At 50.4% G+C, this 24,471-nt stretch overlaps 1 protein-coding gene across 2 annotated transcripts in view; it reads left to right on the top strand.

Annotated features, from left to right (window-relative positions):
* Positions 1-11,974: 11,974 nt before the first annotated feature.
* LOC140409283 (threonine synthase-like 2) overlaps positions 11,975-24,471 on the top strand; it is a 61,165-nt gene continuing 48,668 nt past the window's right edge. The window contains exon 1 of one of the 2 annotated variants that reach the window (XM_072497655.1): positions 11,975-12,066. The gene's annotated coding sequence lies outside the window, so the exon portion shown is untranslated. Of the gene's footprint in view, positions 12,179-24,471 lie in introns of both variants that reach the window. The other variant, XM_072497654.1, reaches the window with a different exon arrangement.

The following is a 24,471-nucleotide window of genomic DNA, read 5'->3' as shown; positions in this document are numbered from 1 at the left end:
AAAAGGATGAATGTGCAGGGTTATAGGGAGAAGGCGGGAGAATGACACTCAGTGAGTTGATCATTCTGAGACTAGTGGCCTCCTTCAATTCTGTCACCGCTCTGTGATTCTGTGAGAAGGACATTTTAGGACAGATAAAAGTTGGGCCCAGGAGTCAGGCTTAGGAAGCATCTTAATTAAAGAGAGAGAGATAGTGGGATAAAGAGATTTTGAGAGGGATTTCCAGAGCTTAATAATTAAGCAATTGAAGGCATAGCTGCCAGAGGTGGATTGGTTATAATCACGGATGGGAAGTGCCCAGAATCAGAGGAGCGCAAAGATCTTGAAGGGATTTTGGATTGGAGGAAGTTACAGGAATAGTAAGCCTGATCTATTGCTGCTCGTATCTTCAGTTCTCCAGGAATTCCTTCCCTTAACCTCTACTCTTCTCTGTCCTCGGGCGGGATTCTCCAACCCCCCACCGGGTCAGAGAATCGCCGGGGGGGGCGGCGTGAATCCTGCCTCCGCTGGCCGCCGAATTCTCCGGCACCGAAAATTCGGCGGGGGCAGGAATCGCACCGTGCCGGTCGGTGGGCCCCCCCTGCCGATTCTCCGGCCCGCGATGGGCCGAAGTCCCACTGCTGTCATGCCAGTCCCGCCAGCGTGAATCAAACCACCTACCTTACTGGCAGGACTGGCGGCATGGGCGGGCTCCGGGGTCCTGGGGCATGGGGGCACTCTTTTCCTTCCGCCTCGGCCATAGCCTCCGCGATAGCCGATGCGGAAGTGACACCCCCCCTGCGCATGCGCGGGGATGACGTCAGCAGCCGCTGACGCTCCCACCCATGCGCGGACTTCCGCCGACTGGTGAAGTCCTTTCGGCCCCGACTGGTGTGGTGCCAAAGGCCTTTCCCGCCGGCCGGTGGCGCGCCAACCACTCCGGCGCGCTCCTCACCCCTCAAGGTGAGGGCTTGGCCCCTAAAGGTGCGGAGAAATCCGCACCTTTGGGGCGGCCTGACGCCGGAGTGATTTCCGACACTCCATCCCACCATGACCCCCCGCCCCGCCTGGTAGGGGAGAAGCCCGGCCGTGCTTCTTATCTCTTTGACTGAGTTATTGGTAATCTGTCCGAGCATCTTCTTACGTGACTTAGTGCAAAGGTTTACTGACTTCACTCCGATAAAGTGTCTTGTGATGCTTTGCTGCATTAAACACACACCAGTCAATTGTTTTGTTGTTGTTCTGTGGTGTTGCTTGCAAACTGAGGAGAAAGGAGAAGGTTGTGGATTCAGGCCCAGAGACGTACGCACCAGGTTGTCACTCCAATGCCACACTCAGGGAGTGCTGCATTGTTGGAGGTTCTATCTTTTGGAGATGTTAAGCATATACCTGGTTGACGGATTTCACATCGTGTCCCTTGAGCAGCGTTATCGCATCCGCGTACGATGGGGCGTCCCCGATGAGGTTAAAAACTCTTGGGCTCACCCGTGCGTGGAGGACCTGCTTCTTCTGGAAGTCCGTGAAGTCCTCGTTGAAGGACGCGAGGTGGGCCTCGAAGCAGCTTAGCCAGTGTTCAAAAGTCTCTGTAGCGTCAGCTGCTTGTGGGCCCAGTCCAGGCGATCAGGCTTGAGTGAGGAGTTCATCTTGAGTGAAGCGTGGCTCTCAGGTGGCTGTAAAAGATCGCGGGTTAGATACTCCGGCCTCCCAGTTGCGTTTTTCTTGATGGCGGGATGCGGTGCGCCGATCACTGGCAGCGGGATCCTCTGCTCCCGCCGCTGTCAATCGGAATTCCCATTGAAGCCTCCACAAGCCACCGGGAAACCTGCAGGGGGGTGGCGGAAGGGTCAGCAGTGGGGGCTGCGCTGCCGGTGGGAATGTCCGGAAAATTCCAGCCCTCATTTCACTAGTCACAGACGAGCAGGCGAGTTCTCCCTGGCATCCTGGCCTATGGTTCTGTGGTAAACCATGTGATTGTATTGTCTGGACTGTACTGTATCATACATGCCTGGGCCGCCATCTTTAATCTCAGCCAACACGTGCGACCAATAGGGGCTGCCATCTTGGACGCCATCTTGCACCTCGCCCGCCACGTGTGACCCACGGTGGGCGCCATCTTGGATGCCATCTTTCACCTCGCCCGCACGTGTGACTCATGGGGGCTGCCATCTTGGGAACCCTCCGCTGCCTCCCGGGAACCCAGCTCGCCCAACCGTACGCTGGCCGCTGCTACCGCCGACCGGCCCGCCAACCGTCTTCCGATACTCGCCTCCGTCACATTGGACAGGTCCCGGCTGCACCACCTCGCGAAGTCCACGATGACCGTCCGGATCAACAGGCACGGGGCGGCCTGCTTTTTCAACTCCGGGTGCACAGACAGCTTCATAGACGCTGATATGGTAAGGCGCTGCTTCCTACCCATCCTACCCGCGACCCAGAAAATCTCCCTGGCTTCCGGATCTCACCCTGTGGAAATCCAGGGGTACTGCATCACGACCCTCACTGTGCATGGCGTAGAGTACACCAACTTTAGGCTCTACATCCTCCCCAGCCTCTGCGCTGCCCTATTACTGGATCTCGACTTCCAATGCCACCTCCAGAGTCTTACCTTGAAGTTCAACGGACCCCTGCCTCCTCTCACCATCTGTAGCCTCGCGACTCTTAAGGTCGCCCCACCCTCCCTCTTCGCAAACCTCACCCTGGACTGTAAGCCCGGCACTACCAGAAGCAGACGCTACAGTGCCCAGGACAGGGCCTTCATCCAGTCGGAAGTCCAGGGATTCCTACGAGAGGGGATTATTGAGGCTAGTAACAGCCCCTGGAGAGCCCAAGTGGTGGGGAGAAGCACCGGATGGTCATCGATTACAGCCAGCCCATCAACCGGTACACGCAGCTCGAAGCGTACCCCCTCCCCCACATATCTGATATGGTCAATCAGATTGAGCAGTATCGAGTCTTCTCTACAGTCGACTTGAAGTCTGCGTACCACCAGCTCCCCATCCGCCCGGAGGACTGCCAATACAGTGCCTTCGAAGCAGGTGGCTGCCTCTATCACTTCTTCAGGGTTTCCTTCGGCGTCACTAACGGGGTCTCGGTCTTCCAAAGGGAAATGGATCGAATAGTTGACCAGTACGGGCTGCGGGCCACACTCCCGTACCTGGACAACGTCACCATCTGCTGCCGTGACCAGCAGGATCATGACGAGAACCTCCAGCACTTCCTCCACACCGCGAAACTCCTGAACTTCACTTATAATAGAGAGAGGGTGATTTAGAGATGTGGATCAGAAATTGGCTAGCTGAAAGAAGACAGAGGGTGGTGGTTGATGGGAAATGTTCAGAATGGAGTACAGTCACAAGTGGAGTACCACAAGGATCTGTTCTGGGGCCGTTGCTGTTTGTCATTTTTATCAATGACCTGGAGGAAGTCGCAGAAGGGTGGGTGAGTAAATTTGCAGACGATACTAAAGTCGGTGGTGTTGTCGATAGTGTGGAAGGATGTAGCAGGTTACAGAGGGATATAGATAAGCTGCAGAGCTGGGCTGAGAGGTGGCAAATGGAGTTTAATGTAGAGAAGTATGAGGTGATTCACTTTGGAAGGAATAACAGGAATGCGGAATATTTGGCTGATGGTAAAGTTCTTGAAAGTGTGGATGAGCAGAGGGATCTAGGTGTCCATGTACATAGATCCCTGAAAGTTGCCACCCAGGTTGATAGGGTTGTGAAGAAGGCCTATGGAGTGTTGGCCTTTATTGGTAGAGGGATTGAGTTCCGGAGTCGGGAGGTCATGTTGCAGCTGTACAGAACTCTGGTACGGCCGCATTTGGAGTATTGCGTACAGTTCTGGTCACCGCATTATAGGAAGGACGTGGAGGCTTTGGAGCGGGTGCAGAGGAGATTTACCAGGATGTTGCCTGGTATGGAGGGAAAATCTTATGAGGAAAGGCTGATGGACTTGAGGCTGTTTTCGTTGGAGAGAAGAAGGTTAAGAGGAGACTTAATAGAGGCATACAAAATGATCAGGGGGTTGGATAGGGTGGACAGTGAGAGCCTTCTCCCGCGGATGGATATGGCTGGCACGAGGGGACATAACTTTAAACTGAGGGGTAATAGATATAGGACAGAGGTCAGAGGTAGGTTCTTTACGCAAAGAGTAGTGAGGCCGTGGAATGCCCTACCTGCTACAGTAGTGAACTCGCCAACATTGAGGGCATTTAAAAGTTTATTGGATAAACATATGGATGATAATGGCATAGTGTAGGTTAGATGGCTTTTGTTTCGGTGCAACATCGTGGGCCGAAGGGCCTGTACTGCGCTGTATTGTTCTATGTTCTATGTTCTATGTAGAAATGCGTCTTTCGCACGACATGCCTGGCCATCCTTGGTTACGTCGTGGAACACGGAGTCCTAGGGCCCGACCCAGACCGCATGCGCCCCCTCCTGGAACTCCCCCTCCCCCACTGCCCCAAGAGATGAAGAGATGCCTGGGGTTCTTCTCCTACTATGCCCAGTGGGTCCCGAACTATGCGGACAAGACTCGCCCACTGATCAAAACTACCACTTTTCCCCTGATAGCTGAGGCCCGACTGGCCTTCAACCGCATTAAAGCAGATATTGCCAAAGCCGCGATGCACGCTGTGGATGAGTCCATCCCATTTCAAGTGGAAAGCGATGTGTCGGACTTTGCTCTGGCAGCCACGCTCAACCAGGCAGACAGGCCCGTGGCTTTCTTCTCCCGTACCCTCCACGCCTCCGAAATTCAACACTCCTCTGTCGAAAAGGAAGCCCAAGCCATCGTAGAAGCTGTGAGACACTGGAGGCATTACCTGGCCGGCAGGCGGTTCACTCGCCCCACTGACCAACGGTCGGTTGCCTTCATGTTCAATAACGCACAGCGGGGCAAGATTAAGAATGACAAGATTCTGAGGTGGAGGATTGAGCTCTCCACCTACAATTATCTTGTATCGTCCAGGGAAGCTCAATGAGCCCCCAGATGCCCTCTCTCGCGGTACATGTGCAAGCGCACAAGTAGACCGACTCCGGGCCCTCCACAACAACCTCTGTCACGCGGGGTCACCCGCTTTTTCCATTTCATCAAGGCTCGCAACCTGCCTTACTCCATCGAGGAGGTCAGGTCCGTGACCAGGGACGGCCAGGTCTGCGCGGAGTGCAAACCACATTTCTATCGGCCAGACAGAGCACACCTGCTAAAGGCCTCCCGCCCCTTTGAGCGCCTCAGCATGGACTTCAAAGGGCCCCTCCCCTCCACTGACCGTAACGTGTACTTCCTCAACATCGTTGACGAGTACTCCAGATTCCCCTTCGCCATCCCCTGCTCTGACATGACCTCTGCTTCCGTTATCAAGGCCTTGCACAGACTTTTCCCCTGTTCGGGTTCCCCGCCTACATCCACAGCGATCGGGTTTCTCCTTTACGAACGACGAGTTGCATCAGTTCCTGCTCAGCAAAGGCATCGCCTCCAGCAGGACGACCAGCTACAACCCTCGGGGAAACAGACAGGTGGAGAGGGAGAACGCGACAGTCTGGAAGGCTGTCCTCCTGGCCCTACGGTCGAAGAATCTCCCAGTCTCCCGCTGGCAGGAGGCCCTCCCGATGCGCTCCACTCCATCAGGTCGCTCCTATGTACAGCTACTAACGTGACCTCTCATGAAAGTCTGTTTGCCTTCCCCAGGAAGTCCACCTCCGGGGTCTCGCTCCCGTCCTGGCTGACAGTCCCGGGGCCAGACCTTCTCCGGAAGCATGCGAGGAGCCATAAAACCGACCCCCTCGTCGAGAAGGTCCTGCTGCTCCATGCAAACCCCCAATATGCCTACGTGACACACCAGGACGGGTGACAGGACACAGTCTCCCTTCAGGATTTGGCTCCTGCAGGCTCCCCGGAGACCATCACCACCACCACCACCCCCCCACGCTACACTGTCTTCCACCACCCCTGCCCACCTCCCTCACGAACTGACACCCACAGGCCCACCGGTGACAAATACCACCACCTCCGCCCCTATACCGCCCCCTCCTTCGCCGACTCAACATCTGGCTGAAGAAGCTGATGACAACACGCTCCCACACGCGCAGGCCTCGTCGCCGGCGCCAACTCCACAGCTGGGACTGAGGCGATCACGGCGGAAGGTCAAGGCCCCCGACAGACTGGACCTTTAAGGCCACTTCACCCCCGCCGGACTTTTTAAAAACGGGGTGAATGTGGTAAACCACGTGATTGTATTGTCTGGACTGTACTGTATCCTAGGTCCAGGTTGGCTCCGCCTGTGGCTCCTCCCCTCGGGGCTTCTGTATAAAAGTGGCAAGTCTCCGCCTCCGGCCCCAGTTCGGGTCCAGAGGCAGGATGCTTGCTGTTTAGTGTATTAAAGCCTCAGTTAACTTTATCAACTCGTTGTGTATTGTTGATAGTGTATCAAGTTCTCCCTCAATCAACATTACTAAAATAAAGATGATTGGATTATTGCAGTTTGTGCAACTTTGCTGTGTGGATATTGGCCGCAATGTCTCCAGCATTAAAACAGTGATTGTGCAGCATCAGTTGTAAAATACTTTGGCATTCCCTGAGATTGTGAAAGGTGTTATATAAATGCAACTCTTGCTTTCTTCCTTCTTTATATGTGAAAGAGTGACAAAAGATTCTCCCTCCCAGCCACCCCTCATCATACGCCCAGCAGGTCAGTTTGGGTGTTAATTGTTTTTCCGTGCGATGAAATCCTACCGGACAACAAGGCATATATTGGGCCTGTCACCGGTTTTAAACTGTGCCTCAATGATCTATTTAGCTGCAGACAGAGCTCCGGATTTGCCCTCCCTTTGTCTCATTCATAAAGCAGAATAAATTAATCCAGTTATAATAAACTGATTGCGCATTTGAAACTGAACCCGCAATCTTAGGAGGGAGGGGTGATGGGGTGTGGGCAGAAAGTTTTCCACACAGATCTGGTGATAGCTTACAAATTCTTTAAATCCAAATAATCTTATCGTATTCATTACTATCAGGCTACACAAGAGCCTGAAATCTAAAAGTTATGTTGTTAAGTTAAAAGGTACACAGGGCTGAGCTAAGTAAAGTTCAGCCCAGTGCACTTTGCCTCTGGTGGGGAAATCTGCGTGTGGCAAATTGTTATTTTGTGTTAAGTCAATCAAATCGCAATGTGGCTTTTGATGGGGGAGACAGTGATGAAATGATTTGTCTGATATGGTCTACGCATGATTTAGAGACTGTCTCCTTTAAGTGGGATGGAGTATAATAGTAGCGAGGTCTTGCTGCAGCCATACAGGGCATTGATGGGACCACACCCAGAGTACTGTGTACAGATTAGGCCTGAGGAGTGATGTACTTGCATTGGAACCAGTTCATAAAAGGTTCACATTCCGATGTTAGGAAAATTGGTGGGATGGTAAATCGTGAGGAGGATAGCCTTAGGTTACAGGAGGATATAGACGGGCTGGTCAGATGGGCTGGTCAGTGGCAAATAGAATTCAATCCGGATAAGTGTGGGATGATGCACTGAGGGATGACAAGCAAGGCATGATAAATAGCATGACCCAGGGAAGCACCGAGGATCAGAGTAACATTGGTGTACATGTATACTGGTCCCTTAAGGTAGAAGGGCAGGTGGATAAAGTGGTTAAGAAGGCATATGAGAGACTTGCATTTATTAGCTGAGGCATAGTGTTTAAGAGCAGGGAGGTTATGCTGGAACTGGATACATTTGTTGGGCCACAGCTAGAGTAGTATTGTGTGCAGTTCTGGAATCCACGGTATAGGAGGAAGGTGATAGCACTGGAAAGGATGCAGAGGAGATTTATCAGGATGTTGCCGGGGCTGGAGAGTTTTAGTTATTAAGAGAGATTGGATAGACTGGGGTTGTTTTCTTGTGGGCAGCATGGTAGCAGAGTGGGTAGCACTGTTGCTTCACAGCTCCAGCGTCCCAGGTTCGATTCCCGGCTTGGGTCACTGTCTGTGTGGAGTGTGCACGTTCTCCCTGGGTCTATGTAGGTTTCCTCCGGGTGCTCCGGTTTCCTCCCACAGGTCCCGAAAGACATGCTGTTAGGTAATTTGGACATTCTGAATTCTCCCTCAGTGTACCCGAACAGGCGCCGGAATGTGGCAACTAGAGGCTTTTCACAGTAACTTCATTGAACTGTTAACGTAAACCTACTTGTGACAATAAAGATTACTTGCTTACTTACTTACTTAGAACAGAGGAGACTGAGGGAGGACCTGGTGAGATGTATAAAATTGAGGGACATAGATAGATAGAGTAGATAGGAAGAAATGTTTCCCCTTGGTGGAGAGATCAATGACCAGGGGGCACAGATTTAAGGTAAAGGGCAGGAGAAAGTGCTCTGAAGAAGCTGTGCACGTTCAGGTTGCCGGCAGGTTGCTGAGTTCCTGCCGCAGGTTCCTGCGCTCTTTCCATCCAACATCTGATCTTTAGATCATGAGTTCTTTGTTGCACCTCGTATTTCAGTTTCCTGCAGTTTTTTTCCTCTCACTTGGGTTTTGGTGGAGCTGCCGGTTCAGGAGAACCTTGCGTTTGTGGTCAAGGAGATCCTGGATCCCTGATCACTTTTGTCAAATCAGTCTTGGTATTTCCTGGTCGAGAGCCCGTGGGACTCCTCGCAGGTGTTGGCTATGGTCGCTTTTAAGGTGGATCAGGTACTGTGGACATTCTGCAGCTCTGGCTCATTGGTCATCGCCAGGGTAGCTGAGAGGCGCAGACTGAGTCGCTCTTTCTTCTCAGAGTCTCTGAGTCCAGCGACATTGAGTCTCCTGCAGCAGAGTTTTTTCTGCCTGTGCTGGTTTGGAGCCTGGGTGATGGAGGTGGAAGAGCGGATTAGTCGGTGGTCAGTCCATCAGTCATCGGTTCCGATCATGGTGTCAGTGATGCTGACATCTTTACGGTCCCTTTCCCGGACGATGATAGGTGCCAGTGTTTGGAGCGGGGGTGTTGCCATGAGGTCTTCTGCTTGTCTCTCTGGCGGAAAAGGATGTTTGTGGTGATCAAGTCAAATTCTAATCATTTTGTCAGGAGGAGAACTCCATTGGTGTTTGTTTCCCCACCCCTTCACTGCCTAACACACCTTTCCAAAGGTTTGCATCCTTCCCAACTCTAGCACTGAATTCACTGAGGAGAATCAGCTTGTCTCCCTCTGGGATGTGGGACAGCAAATGATCGAAGCTGGAGTAGAATGCCTCTTTTGTCTCGTCCGCTGCATTTAAGGTTGGGTCATAGGCACTGACAGCTGTGACTGGGCCAGAGTGAGCCACCGTATCATAAGGCATCTGCTCACCCTGCAGGGCAGTTTGTTGAGATGCCTGATAGGATACAGTGAAGAAAGCGCATCAGTTGGTACATGGGCCTTACAAACAAAAGTAGCAAAATGAAAGAGAGCAGTCTGGACAGACTTATATTAAATTCAAAATGGTTAAACAGAGTAATTTTGATAGGTGGATAATAACAACAAAGATAGAAGTAACTTATTGGCTCTTCGAAATCTAATTCTTTCAGAAGAATTCAAAAATTAATTACCTGGAATGAGAAGAACTCACGTGGAGGAACAAAGAGTTAAAACTGCCAGGCAAGCTGCAGCACTTGCAGATGACTATGATCATAGAGCAAAACTTTTTTTCGACACCCTTTTAGGTCTGAGAGGGGTAGTAAATGGGAAGGTGAGAAAAATGCATGTCAGGTAAGAGAAGAAAGGGGCAGCATGGTGGGGCAGTGGTTAGCACTGCTGCCTCATGACACCAATGATCTGGTTTCAAGTCCGGCCCTGGGTCACTGACCATGGTGAGCTTGCACATTCTCCCCATGTTTGCGTGGGTCTCGCCCCCACAACCCAAAGATGTGCAGGGTAGGTGAATTGGCCACGCTAAATTGCCCCTCAATTGGAACTCTACTCTAAATTTTAAACAATCTTAAAAAGGTGTGAAGGAATAGTTGAAAGTTTCAGAGATTCCACCTCAGAATAAAAAAGAAGGACATAAGAATACAAGAGATATGAGGAAGGTCCACTCTGTCTAGGCCTCTCAGTATTCTGTAAGTTTCATAGATTCCATAGATTCACCACCCTCTGGCTGAGGAAATTCCTCCTCATCCAGTTTTAAAGGATCATCCCTTCAGTCTGAGACTGTGCCCTTGGGCTCTAGTCTCCACGTTCACTCTATCCAGGCCTCACAGTATCCTGTAAGTTTAAATAAGATCCCCCCTCATCCTTCTAAACTCCATTGTGTCCAGACCCAGAGTCCTCAACTGCTTCTCATATGACAAGCTCTTCATTCCGTGGACGTGGAGAGGACGTGGAGACACTAATAGGAAAACTAGAACCTGAGAGCATAACCTCAGACTGAAGGGACAATTCTCTAAAACAGAGATGAGGGGGGATTTCTTCAGCCAGAGAGTGGTGAATCTGTGGAACTCTTTGCCGCAGAAGGTTGTGTAGACCAAATCACTGAGTGTCTTTAAGACAGAGATAGGTAGGTTCTTGATTAATAAGGGGATCAGGGATTATGGGGAGAAGGCAGGGGAGTGGGGATGAGAAACATATCAGCCATGATTGAATGGTGGAGTAGACCCAATGGGCCGAATGACACAATTCTGTTTGTCTATCTTATGGTCTTATAGTGCTAGAACCTACAAAAGATGTTGCTTTGGGCAAGGTGTATTCTCAGATGATGGATTTGGATTGGGCAGAGGGGTAATTTAAGCATAATGTCTGGGTAACCATTATTGTAGTTAATTGTAAATGTTGTTCTTTACTGGTGCCATTATTGTTGTGTGTTTTAAAGTTCAGGAAACGTTTTGTTACTTGAATAATTTACAACAAGACTCGACCCTTTCCAAAGGGGGCTTTGACAAAGGGTCATCTGGACTCGAAACGTTAGCTCTTTTCTCTCCCTACAGATGCTGCCAGACCTGCTGAGATTTTCCAGCATTTTCTCTTTCGCCTCTTTCCTGGCTGAGCTTCAGATCTATTGAAGAACCATCATTCCAAGCTTCCCTTTTAGGATTTGGGATGCCCTCACATTAAACATCAGCGGGGATCAAATTGAAAAATGTAAGAAATTTGCGACTCTTAGACCTGGACCAGCGTAAATTGATAATGCTACTCTCAAGCTGTTCAGCCTCGCATTGCATAAACACGCACTCAGTTGTGGGGCTGTCTCACTTTGGTATTATCAATGTGCTTGGAAATGAAAACTGGGACAATCTTAACTTACCTGTGAGTCGAACTATATTGTTAATTTCCCGAACTCGGTGTTGGTTGTATCTCTGTCTCAGCTCTGAACATACAGTGCAGAAGGAGGCCATTCAGGCCATCGAGTCTGCACCGACCCACTTAAGCCCTCACTTCCACCCCATTCCCGTAACCCAATAACCCCTCCTAAACGTTTTGGTCACTAAGGGCAATTGAGCTTGGCCAATCCACCTAACCTGCACGTCTTTGGACTGTGGGAGGAAACCGGAGCACCCGGAGGAAACCCACGCAGACACGGGGAGAACATGCAGACTCCGCACAGACAGTGACCCAAGCCAGGAATCGAACCTGGGACCCTGGCACTGTGAAGCCACAGTGCTAATCACTTGTGCTACTGTGCTGCCATGATTTTCTTTCTCTAAAGAAAGGGACATGATAAACGTGCACCAAGTCCCTTTTACCTAATTCCCCTTCACCCAATGACCTAACTGAGACCCTAATAGGTGGCACGGTGGCACAGTGGTTAGCACTGCTGCCTCACAGTGCCAGGGACCCAGGGGCGGGGGCTGTGTAGTCTGGTCTTTTCGAGGGTTGGTGCAGGCTTGGTGGGCCGAATGGCCTCTTTCTGCACTGTACGCAATCAAAATGTGCATATTTGCTGAAAAGCACAGGCATGGTTTGGGAGAGTTGCACTGCCATCGTACAGTGTGATCGGAAAGCCTGTTGAGGCTTTCCTGTGTAGAGGGTGCTGTGTGAGGAGTTTAAAGTCTCAACAGATTTGAGCGTTCTTGCTCCCAGCTGTCATAAAAACTGGTGCCGAGCAAAGTCTGCAGAGCGTCGGTCAAGCACAGAAGGAGTAATAAAGGTGAAAATTAACACCAGTAATTTAAACTGTACCAAAGGAGGGAGTGAGCTGTGAGATCAGCCGAGGACCGCGAAGATTGTCTTTCCAGCTGAACAATCTCGGTGTTTTACAGGTCAGATTGACCAAAAAGGAATGTTTCAAGAGGCTGTGCTGCTGAACTCTTGTGTGACACATCAATGTATTTATACTTGGCTGCCAGCTCTGGAGGTGACATTTACTGCAGTCTGCCACTGTCATCGCATTGGCTTGACATCTGTGCTTTGCTGAGGGTGGCACTGACCGTCACTGCAGTCGTGGGCGGTGCGTGAACGCTGGGGGGGGGCGGCCTGTGGGGGGGGCGAGGGGGATCCTGCACCGGGCTTCACCTGGAATGTGGGGTGGCCCGCGATCGGTGCCCACCGATCGTCGGTCCGTCCTCTCTGAAGGAAGACCTCCTTCCTTCCACGGCCCCGCAAGATCCGTCCCCAATCTTCTCGCGGGGCGGACTTAGAGAGGACGGCAACCACGCATGCGCGTGTTGGTGCCGGCCAACCCGCGCATGCGCGGATGACGTCCGTTATGTGGCGCCGACCGCGTCATCTATGCGGCGCCGCTTTTACGCGGGCGATAAGGCCTGGCGCGTGTATATGACACGGCCTCGATACTGGCCCATTGTCAGGGCCTGAATCGGTCGGGACCGGGGCCGTTCCGCGCCGTCGTGAACCTCGACAGCGTTCACGACGGCGCGGCCACTTCGGCGTGGGAGTGGAGAATCCCGCCCCTGGTATTTGGAAGATATTTCCACTTGTGGAGGAGGTTGATAGGGGCCACAATGATAAGATAGTTGCGAATAAATCCGCAAGGATTTGAGGATAAAATTATTACAGGAGTGGTTCAAGTGAGGATCCTGCCACTAGATGGATTAGTTAAGGTGAAGAACATTGGTGGATGGAAGGGAAATGAGATAAACAGGTGAGAGAGGAAGGAATAGAGCAGTATTTTTCAAACTTTTTTTCCGGGGACCCATTTTTACCAACCGGCCAACCTTCGGGACTCAACCCGGCCGACCTTCGCGACCCACGCCGGCTGACCTTTGCGGCCCACGCCAGCCGACCTGCGCGACCCACCATTTTTCTCTTACCTTGTTTCACTTCTTCACCCAAAGGGTTGTGAATCTATGGAATTCCTTGGCCAGTGAAGCAGGAGAGGCTCCTTCATTAAATGTTTTTAAGATAAAGATAGATAGTTTTTTGAAGAATAAAGGGATTAAGGGTTAGGGTGTTCGGGCCGGAAAGTGGAGCTGAGTCCACAAAAGATCAGCCATGATCTCATTGAATGGCGGAACGGCTCGAGGGGCCAGATGGACTACTCCTGCTCCTAGTTCTTATGTTCTTATGTTGCCGACAAAAATGGAGGACATGGGGCGGGATTCTCCACTATCCGGCGGGGAGGGCGGTTCCGGCGTAATGGAGTGGCGGGAACCTCTCCGGCTTCAGGCCGCCCAAATGTGCGGAAGTCTCCGCACCTTTAGGGGCCAAGCCCTCACCTTGAGGGGCTAGGCCTGCGCCGGAGCGGTTTGCGCTCCACCGGCTGGCGGGAAAGTCCTTTGGCGCTCCCGCCGACCGGCACGGCGCGATTCCTGCCGCTGCCGAATCTCTGGTGGCGGAGACTTCGGGACACGGCGGGGGTGGGATTCACGCCAGCCCCCGGCGATTCTCCGACCCGACGTGGGGTCGGAGAATCCCGCCCTTGGTTTTGGGTCCCTTTGGTCCCAATGGTCCCTTTGTCCCTTTGGCCCCCCCGAACTTGAAAAAAAAAAGCTGCGACCGTGTAAAAGAAAATGCAGCCGCAGTGCGCATGCGTGCCTGATCATCGGTGCGCATGCGCAGTGCGGGCAAATTTTAAAAATCTGTTTCTGGCTATTTTGAAGGCCGCTCGCAGCCGGCATTATTAAAAGATGGCTGCTGCGGCTGTTGCGCCCGGATTTGTGCATTCGGGAGTGCCGCGACGGATGGCTCTGCGACCCTCCCGACACCCGCCCGTGACCCACCTGCAGGTCGCGCTCCTCAGTCTGACAATGCCTGGAATAGAGAATACTCTGTGATAGACTGAGGCACTTGTGAAGCCTAAACACCAGTATGGAGCAGTCGGGCTAAAGAACCAGGTTTCCGAGCTGTAAATACTATTTAACATAACTTAGAACATAGAACATAGAACATTACAGCGCCGTACAGGCCCTTCGGCCCTCGATGTTGCGCCGACCTGTGAAACTACTCTCAAGCCCATTTACACTATTCCCTTATCGTCCATATGTCTATCCAATGACCATTTGAATACCCTAAGTGTTTTCGAGTCCACTACTGTTGCAGGCCTCCCCGAACAGGCGCCGGAATGTGGCGACTAGGGGCTTTTCACAGTAACTTCATTTGAAGCCTACTCTGACAATAAGCGATATTCATGTTCGTAAAGCTATGTCCCCTCGTGCTAGACATCACCATCTGTGGAAAAAGACTCTCACTGTCCACCCTATCCAATCCTCTGATCATCTTGTATGCCTCAATTAAGTCACCTCTTAACATTCTTCTCTCTAACGAAAACAGCCTCAAGTCCCTCAGCCATTCCTCATAAGATCTTCCCTCCATACCAGGCAACATTCTGGTAAATCTCCTCTGCACCCTTTCCTATGCTTCCACATCCTTCCTATAATGCGGTGACCAGAATTGCACGCAATACTCCAAATACGGCCGCACCAGAGTTTTGTACAGCTGCAACATGACCTCATGGCTCCGAAACTCAATCCCTCTACCAATAAAAGCTAACACACCGTACGCCTTCTTAACAACCCTCTCAACCTGAGTGGCAACTTTCAGGGATCTATGTACATGGACACCGAGATCTCTCTGCTCATCCACACTGCCAAGAATCTTACCCTTAGCCCAATACTCTATCTTCCTGTTATTCCTTCCAAAATTAATCACCTCACACTTTTCTGCATTAAACTCCATTTGCCACCTCTCAGCCCAGCGCTGCAGCTTATCTATGCCTCTCTGTAACTTGTAACATCCTTCCGCACTGTCCACCACTCCACCGACTTTAGTGTCATCTGCAAATTTACTCACCCATCCTTCTACGCCCTCTTCCAGGTCATTTATAAAAATGACAAACAGCAGTGGCCCCAAAACAGATCCTTGTGGTACACCACTAGTAACTGGACTCCAGTCTGAACATTTCCCATCAACCACCACCCTTTGTCTTCTTCCAGCTAGCCAATTTCTGATCCAAACTGCTAAATCTCCATGAATCCCATGCTTCCGTATTTTCTGCAGTAGCCTACCGTGGGGAACCTTATCAAAAGCTTTACTGAAATCCATATACACCACATCAACTGCTTTACCCTCATCCACCTGTTTGGTCACCTTCTCAAAGAACTCAATAAGATTTATGAGGCACGACCTACCCTTCACAAAACCGTGTTGACTATGTCTAATCAAATTATTCCTTTCCAGATGATTATACACCCTATCTCTCATAAACCTTTCCAAGATTTTGCCACAACAGAAGTAAGGCTCACTGGTCTATAGTTACTGAGGTTGTCTCTACTCCCCTTCTTGAACAAGGGGACAACATTTGCTATCCTCCAGTCTTCTGGCACTATTCCTGGAGACAAAAGATGACTTAAAGATCAAAGCCAAAGGCTCTGCAATCTCCTCCCTAGCTTCCCAGAGAATCCTAGGACAAATCCCATCCGGCCCAGGGGCCTTATCTATTTTCACCCTTTCCAGAATTGTTAACACCTCCTCCTTATGAACCTCAAGCCCTTCTAGTCTAGTAGCCTGAATCTCAGTATTCTCCTCGACAACATTGTCTTTTTCCTGTGTGAATACGGACGAAAAATATTCATTTAGCACCTCTCCTATCTCCTTGGACTCCAAGCACAACTTCCCACTACTGTCCTTGACTGGCCCTACTCTTACCTAGTCATTCTTTTATTCTTGACATATCTATAGAAAACTTTAGGGTTATCCTTGATCCTACCTGCCAAAGACTTCTCATGTCCCCTCCTGGCTCTTCTTAGCTCTCTCTTTAGGTCCTTCCTAGCTAACTTGTAACTCTCAAGAGCCCTTACTGAACCTTCATGTTTCATCTTTACATAAGCCTCCTTCTTCCTCTTGACAAGTGTTTCGACTGCCTGAGTAAACCACGGTTCCCTTGCTCGACCACTTCCTCCCTGCCTGACAGGCACATACTTATCAAGGACACGCAGTAGCTGTTCCTTGAACAAGCTCCACATTTCCATTGTGCCCATCCCCTGCAGTTTTCCTTTCCATCCGTTGCATCCTAAGTCTTGCCTCATCGCATCATAATTGCCTTTCCCCCAGATAGAGCTCTTGCCCTGTGGTATATACCTATCCCTTTCCATCACTAAAGTAAACTTAATCGAATTATGGTCACTATCACCAAAGTGCTCACCTACTTCCAAATCTAACACCTGTCCTGGTTCATTACCCAGTACCAAATCCAATATGGCCGCGCCTCTCGTTGGCCTATCTACATTCTGTGTCAGGAAACCCTCCTGCACACGTTGGACAAAAACAGACCCATCTAAAGTACTCGAACTATAGCGTTTCCAGTCAATATTTGGAAAGTTAAAGTCCCCCATAACAACTACCCTGTTGCATTCGCTCCTATCCAGAATCATCTTTGCAATCCTTTCCTCTACATCTCTGGAACTTTTCGGAGGCCTATAGAAACCCCTAACAGAGTGACCTCTCCTTTCCTGTTTCTAACCTCAGCCCATACTACCTCAATTGACGAGTCCTCATCAAACGTCCTTTCTGCCACCGTAACACTGTCCTTGACTAACAATGCCACCCCTCCCCCTCTTTTACCACCTTCCCTGAGCTGACTGAAATATCTAAACCCCGGCACCTGCAACAACCATTCCTGTCCCTGCTCTATCCATGTCTCCGAAATGGCCACAACATCGAAGTCCTAGGTACCAACCAATGGCGCAAGTTCACCCACCTTATTCCGGATGCTCCTGGCATTGAAGAAGACACACTTTAAACCACCTTCCTGCCTGCGGGTACACTCCTGCAACTTTAAAACCTTACTCATGACCTCACTACTCTCAACCTCCTGTATACTGGAGCTACAATTCAGGTTCCCAAACCTGAATTTGTCACTGATCTCCTTTTTAAAATAAATTTAGAGTACCCAATTATTTTTTTCCAATTAAGGGTCAATTTCGCATGGCCAATCCACCTAACTTGCACATCCTTGGGTTGTGGGGGTGAATGCACAAAGTGAACACGGAAAGTGACCCAGGGCCAGGATTCAAACCCAGGTCCTCAGCGCCGTAGTCCCAGTGCCAACATCTGGACCACGTGCCGTCCTGACTGATCTCCGCTTTGTGGTGGATGCATCAGTAGTCATTTTCCCAGATTCTATAGACTCTGGAACAGTTCCTGCAGATTGGAGGGTGGCTAATGTAACCCCACTATTTAAAAAGGGAGGTAGAGAGAAAACAGGAAATTATAGACCACTGAAGCTGACGTCGGCGGGGGGAAAATTCTAGAATCCATTGTCAAAGATTTTATAGCCGAGCACTTGGAGAACAGTGGCAGGATAGGACAGAGTCAGCATGGGATTACGAAAGGGAAATCATGGTTGACAAATCTACTGGAATTCTTCGAGGATGTAACTAGCAGAATTGATGAGGGGGAGCCAGTGGACGTGGTGTACTTGGCTTCAGAAGGCTTTTGACAAAGTCCCACATAAAAGATTAACATGTAAAATTAAAGTGCATGGGAATGGGGGTAGTGTCTTGAGATGGATAGAAAACTGGTTGGCAGACAGGAAACAAAGAGTCGGAATTAACGGTCTTTTTCAAATTGGTTGGTTTTGATGGTTGGTTTAGGGGCTGGCTTAGCACAGTGGGCTAAAGAGCTGGCTTGTAAAACCGCACAAGGCCAGCAGCGCAGGTTCAATTCCCGTACCAGCCTCCCTGAACAGGCGCCGGAATGTGGCGACTAGGGGCTTTTCACAGTAACTTCATTTGAAGCCTACTTGTGACAATAAACGATTTCCATTAAAAAAATTTCAATTGGCAGGTAATGACTATTGAGGTACCGCAGTGATCAATGCTAGGACCCCGGCTATTTACAATATATATTAATGACTTAGATGAGAGGACAAAATGTCATGGACTGGATTCTCCGTTGGCGGGATGCTCTGTTTTGCTGGCAGCCCGGGGGTTTCCCGACGTCATGGGGCTGCCCCACAATGGGAAATCCCATTGACCAGCCGGCGTAACGGAGCATCCTGCCGGCGGGGTGAAACTGAAATGTGGCATGGCGGGGTAGGGAATCCAGCCCCATATCTCCAAATTTCCAGATGACACCAAGTTGGGTGGGAGGGCAAGCTGTGAGGAGGATGCAGAGATCCCTCAGTGTGATTTGGACAAGTTGAGTGAGTGGGCAGACGAGTGGCTGATACAGAATAATTTGTAGAAATGCGAGGTTATCCACTTCGGTAGCAAAAGCAAGAAGGCAGGCTATTATCTGAATGGCCATAAATTAGGAGAGAGGAGCTTGCAATGAGACCTGCGTGTCCTCATACAACAGTCACTGAAGGTAAGCATGCAGGTGCAGCAGGCAGTAAAGAAGGCAAATGGTGTGTTGGCCTTCATTGTGAGAGGATTCGAGTACATGAGCAGGGATGTCTTGCTGCAATTTTACACGGCCTTGATGAGACCACACTGGAACATTGTGTGCAGTTTTTGGTCTCCTTATCTGAGGAAGGGTGTTCTTGCTATAGAGGGAGAGCACTGAAAGTTTACCAGACTGATTCCTGGGACGGCAGGACTGGCATATGTGGAGAGATTGAATCGGTTAGGATTATTCGCTGGAGTTCAGAAGAATGAGAGGGGATCTCATAGAAATGTATAAAATTCTATTAGGACTGGACAGGGTAGATGCAGGAAGGATGTTCCCAATGGTGGGTGTGTCCAGAACCAGGAGTCACAGTCTGAGGATACGGGGTAGACCATTTAGGACAGAGGTGAGCAGAAATGTCTTCACCCAAGGAGTGGTGAGCCTGTGGAATTCATTACCACAGGAAGTAGATGAATCCAAAACATTGTATGGTTTCACGAAGCAGTTAGATATAGCACTTAGGGCGAAGATGATCTAAGGATATAGGGGAAAGCGGGATTAGGCTATTGAGTTGGATGACTAGCCATGGTCATGATGAATGGCGGAGCAGGCTCGAAGGGCCGAATGGCCTCCTCCTGCTCCTATTTTCTTTCTATGTATTTGAAGACCTTGCCTCCTTGTGTCCATGTGATAAACTTCACCAGACCCACGGAGATACCTCAAATGATCTCCTCGGAGGACTTGTGGAATACGATGTCCCCCGCAAATGAGTGGAGGCCTGCCCAGCTGGGGCTCGTAAATATCTGCCTCGTAAAAGCCGGCCCCTGCTGGGACCAGCGTGATCCGTAGTACCGGTTGGGATCTTTTAACTGTGAGCCGCGTTGGGCCCTTTACCTTGCGTTGGTTTATTAAGCACTGTTTAACTCACCTTCTTGGGCTTCCTGAGCTTTTATACTGCCGAGGGAGAAATCAGCGGCTGTGAACCACATCCTGACCACATCGGAATACCCCAGCATGGAAGCGAAGTCAATGGTTGTTTGAAAATGCTGCTTTTGTAAACTACAGGCGTTTGACACAGGTGTGGAAAACTGGGCCCAGTATACAGAAAGGGTGCGGTATTTCTTCCAGGCAAACGGTACTGTTGAGGATGACCGACAGAAGGTAATACTCCTGGTAGCCTGCGGGGCCCCGACAGTTAGTGTAATCAATAGCCTCACCTACCTGCCGGCCCTGGACTAGAAGACGTATTGAGCGCTTGTGGAATTTGTTGCGAATCGTTATGACCCTAAGATGTCAGTAATTAGGCAGAGGCACTGTTCAATACGGCCCGATAGACCACGGGGAAATTGGTTACGGAATTTCTGACGCACTTTCGCAAGTTAGCCGAACATTGTGACTTCGGGACATCCCTCCCTGAGATGTCAAGAGATCATTAGCTTTGTGGCATTAACAATATGGTGGCTCAAAGTAAGCTGTTAGTGGCTCCGGCCTGGGACCTGAAAAGGTCAGAGAACTATCACCCTCCTGTGAGAATACGGGAAAGGAGTCCAGGAGCTCCAAGGATCCAGGAATTATGGTGTGCACTGCGTTGGCCGGACCCCGAGGATAGTGCTCACGTAACCCAGTCACGGGCAGACTCGATGGTCAAGGGTCACCACGGTCTGTCCAGAGGACGAAGAGGAGTCACACAACAGTGCTGCCCTCGCGGTCGCAGGAGCCATGGCAGTCGAGGCTACCTGAATCAACAGTGAACACTTTGCCCTAGCTGGGTGACACAAGTTCCCCAAGCTGGGGCTTTGCACATTGTCCCACCTGAGGAAGAAGATTTAATTCAGTCCAACCTATGTAAGGGTCCTTCCTGTTTGTTCCCTGTTTATTCCCTTATTTACCCTTTCTTTTATTTTGCCGTTACACTTTTGATCCGTGGATTATTATTGGACCTGCCACTTTAAGAGTAACAGCCTGTCAGAAGCCTGTACCTTGAATTGAAACAAAAGGATCCAGGAGGCTGTGCTGTTTTAACATTGTGCTTACAGACTGGCAGGTATCAGTGAGGGATCGGTTTGATTGATTTGGCTGGTGGCCAGTGAATTGGCCCAGAGGGCTGTGCTGTGCCCAGTAACAGATGGTGAATGGATCTGATCCCACTGATATGTTTTTTCAGAGTCCCGAGGTTCCAGTTTGGTTCCAGCTTTGATTCTGGCAGCCTGATGAAGAGATCTAACTAACTCTCTCCAGAAGGCAACTGCGAGGGCTGACTCTCTCTCCAGCAAGTCTGGCTGCTGTTCACTTGAGACTGCAGAGGCGTAAGTCAAACTATGAGCTGAAAGCAAGGGTTTGATGTGAAATAAAGTGTCTCTCCAGAAAGATAGAGGCCTGAGTGTGAACCTCGAGCTGAAGGCCCAGTTTGATGAGAAATAAAGTACCTCTCCAGAAAGGCCTGCTGCTTGTGAATACTGCATTTTTCTAAACTATAGGGATCCTGAATGAATGACTCTACAAAGAAGACCATTACCAGCTGTAAATTAGAGACTTTAACCAGCAAGCTTGTTGTGAAGAAAGTGTGCTAAAGAACCACCATCTGAAGCAAAGACATCTTTTGACCTTCATCCTGTTTTTTTTTACTCCTTTCCACCCCTCTGAGTTTGTCTGTCTTGTGTGTGTGGGTAGAGGGTGGAACAGTTAAAGTGGGTAGTAGGTATTAGCTTGTTGTCAACTAGTTGAATTACTGTATGTTCCATGATAGACCTTATTATAAATAAACAATAATCACGTATAAACGTACAAACTTAGTGAATGTAATTATTGGGCAGCCAAAGGCCAAATACTGGGTATTTTTATAATAATTATTGATTAATTCACTTGTGTCATGACTCCAGGGCACATGGGCTAGAATTAACTACACACTAGCCCAGTGTGCCGTAACAATCATGGCCCCCAGAAGAGCTCTAATTACAATACGGCTTCAAATCAATGGTCACCCCTTAGACATGGAAAGCAACACGGGGGCTGATGCCTATAAAATCGGACAACAAACTTTCTATAAGCGCCGCTTGGGAACCCTGCACCTGGGCTTTAGGGATACACAGGCCCGGCTAGCAACTAAGCAGGGTAACCATTGACCATCGTCGGTAGCATGATGACCCCGGATACTTATGGACAACAGTTGATTAGGCTACCACTAGTAATGGTGCAAGAACCTGGGTCCAGCCTCCGTGTTTGGTTACAAAACTCCATCTGGACTGGCAATGGATTTTCCGGATTGGTACTGGTGGTCTGTATGAAGTCCTCGTAAAGGATCCAGAGGTTTTCCAGGAGGACCAAGGAAAAATAAAGGTGGCCAAAGCAAAAATTTATGTTGACCCAGAGCCTCAGCCCAAATACTTCAGGGCCTGGCCGGTCTCATAAGCCGCCTTTACGAAAATGGGTGAAAAATTGAGCCGACTACTAGAGAACTTGGGCATCATACAGCCGGTCCAGTTCTCAGTTCTCGGTGCTGAAGCCGGGCATGTCCCTCCGCCTGTGTGCCGATTATAAGCTGACAGTAGACAGGGCCACCTGCTTGGACCGGTGCCATTTGTAGCTCCAGTTGGAGTTTGACGCGGCGTCATAAAAATATGTCATCATCAACATCCACGAATACTCCCGGCTTCCATTTGGGGTGTCGTCACCTTGTGCAATTTTCCAGCAGCTGATGGAAAACATCCTCGAAAGGTTTCCCAAGGAAGCTGTCTACCACAAGGCCAGAATTGAACCCAGGTCCCTGGCACTGTGAGGCAGCAGTGCCAGCGTGCTGACTGCTTTGCTCTTCACGCCTGCTCCGCCATTCATTGTGATCACGGCTGATCATCCAACTCACCGAGTAAACCGACTCTGCACTCCCTCCAGAGCTACAACATCCTTCCTCAGATAAGGGGACCAAAATAAAAAAGAACAAAAAAAGGTACAGCACAGGAACAGGCCCTTCTGCCCTCCAAGCCTGTGCCGATCATGATGCCCTAACCAAATAAAAACCTTCTGATGCACTATCAATTACGATGAGACGAGAATAGAGAGTAATCGAGACTTCATTAAGCAGAGATGTGTTACCTCCTACAGCCGCTGCTGAAATGGCTGCAGCTCGGTGAGCACACACATTTATACTCCGCCTACTGGGCGGAGCCAGCAGGCAGGGATCTACCCCCATACCTGTAGTACAGGAGCCTTACCGTCATATTTACAAACAGTGGTGACTACCACATTCACCCCCTGTTAAAAAAGAGTCCAGCGGGGGTGATGGAAAAACTATTTACATGTATGTGAGCATTTTTAAAGTGTACCGTTTGGGGAAAAGTTCACAAATTTAGCTGGTCGGGTGCCTTGATCCTCCGTTGTGAGCATCGCAGTCCCGGGGGCGATGCAGGCGCCGGCTTGGTCGCCGGTGACTCCGGGAGCGTGCAGTCCTCATCTTCATCCCGGGGTGGAACCAATGGGGGGGCGGATCGTCCTGGAGCGGGGGCTGTGGTGAGGTGTGCTGGTGGGAGGAAGGGTAGCGTCGGGGCAGTTAGGTGGGGGGGGACCCAGCTGGTGCCAGGTCCCTGAGGGAGACTGTGTCTTGGCGGCCGTCGGGGTACGCCATGTAGGCATACCGCGGGTTCGCATGTAGCAGCTGTACCCTCTCGGCCAACGGGTTCGCCTTGTGGAGCCGCACGTGCTTGCGGAGGAGAATGGGTCCTGGAGCTGCCAGCCACGTTGGGAGCGAAACACCGGAGGTGGACTTCCTAGGGAAGGCAAGGAGACGTTCATGGGGGGTTGCATTGGTCACAGTGCAAAGTAGCGATCGGATGGAGTGGAGTGTGTCGGGGAGGACCTCCTGCCAACGGGAGACTGGGGGATTTTTAGACCGTAGGGCCAGCAGTGTTCTCCCTCTCCACCTGCCCGTTTCCCCGGGGGTTGTAGCTGGTCGTCCTGCTCGAGGCAATGCCCTTGCTGAGCAGGAATTGACGCAGCTCATTACTCATAAAGGAGGATCCCCGGTCGCTGTGGACGTAAGCGGGGAAACCAAACAGAGTGAAGATGCAATTGATGACTGTGGCAGACGTCATATCGGGGCATGGAATGGCGAAGGGGAATCTGGACCACGTTAAGGAAGTACGTGTTTCGGTCGGTGGAGGGGAGGGGCCCTTTGAAATCCATGCTGAGGCATTCAAAGGGACGGGAGGCCTTCACCAGGTATGCTCGGTCTGGCCGGTAGAAGTGCGATTTGCACTCCACACAGACCTGGGAGCCTTTCCGTATTACTTCTCATATACGTCATATATACAAACAGTTGTGACTACCACACCTTCTGCCCTTACTTGGTCCATATCCCTCTGTTTCCTCCCTATTCATGTATCAATCCAGATGCCTCTTAAATGCTGCTAATGTGCCTGCTTCTATCACATCCTCTGGCAGCGCATTCCAGACACCCACCACTCTCTGCATGAAAAACCTACCCCACACATCTCCCTTAAACTTTTCCTCCTTTCACCTTGAACCTGTGCCCCCTTGTAATTGACACTTCCACCCTTGGAAAAAGCCTTTGACTATCCACCCTGTCTATGCCACTCATAATTTTGTAGCTCTCTATCAGGTCTCCCCTCAGCCTCTGCCTTTCCTGTGAAAACAATCCTAGTTTATTCAACCTCTCCTCATACCCAACACCCTCGAGACCAGGCAACATCCTGGTGAACCTTCGTTGCACTCTCTTCAAAGTTTCAACGTCCTTTGTTAATGTGGTGACCAGAACAAA

Source organism: Scyliorhinus torazame, chromosome 3 (genome assembly GCF_047496885.1).
Source record: "Scyliorhinus torazame isolate Kashiwa2021f chromosome 3, sScyTor2.1, whole genome shotgun sequence".
Classification (NCBI taxonomy): domain Eukaryota; kingdom Metazoa; phylum Chordata; class Chondrichthyes; order Carcharhiniformes; family Scyliorhinidae; genus Scyliorhinus; species Scyliorhinus torazame.
The sequence above is the reverse complement of the archived record's forward strand: the minus strand, read 5'-3'. Positions and strand labels throughout refer to the sequence as shown.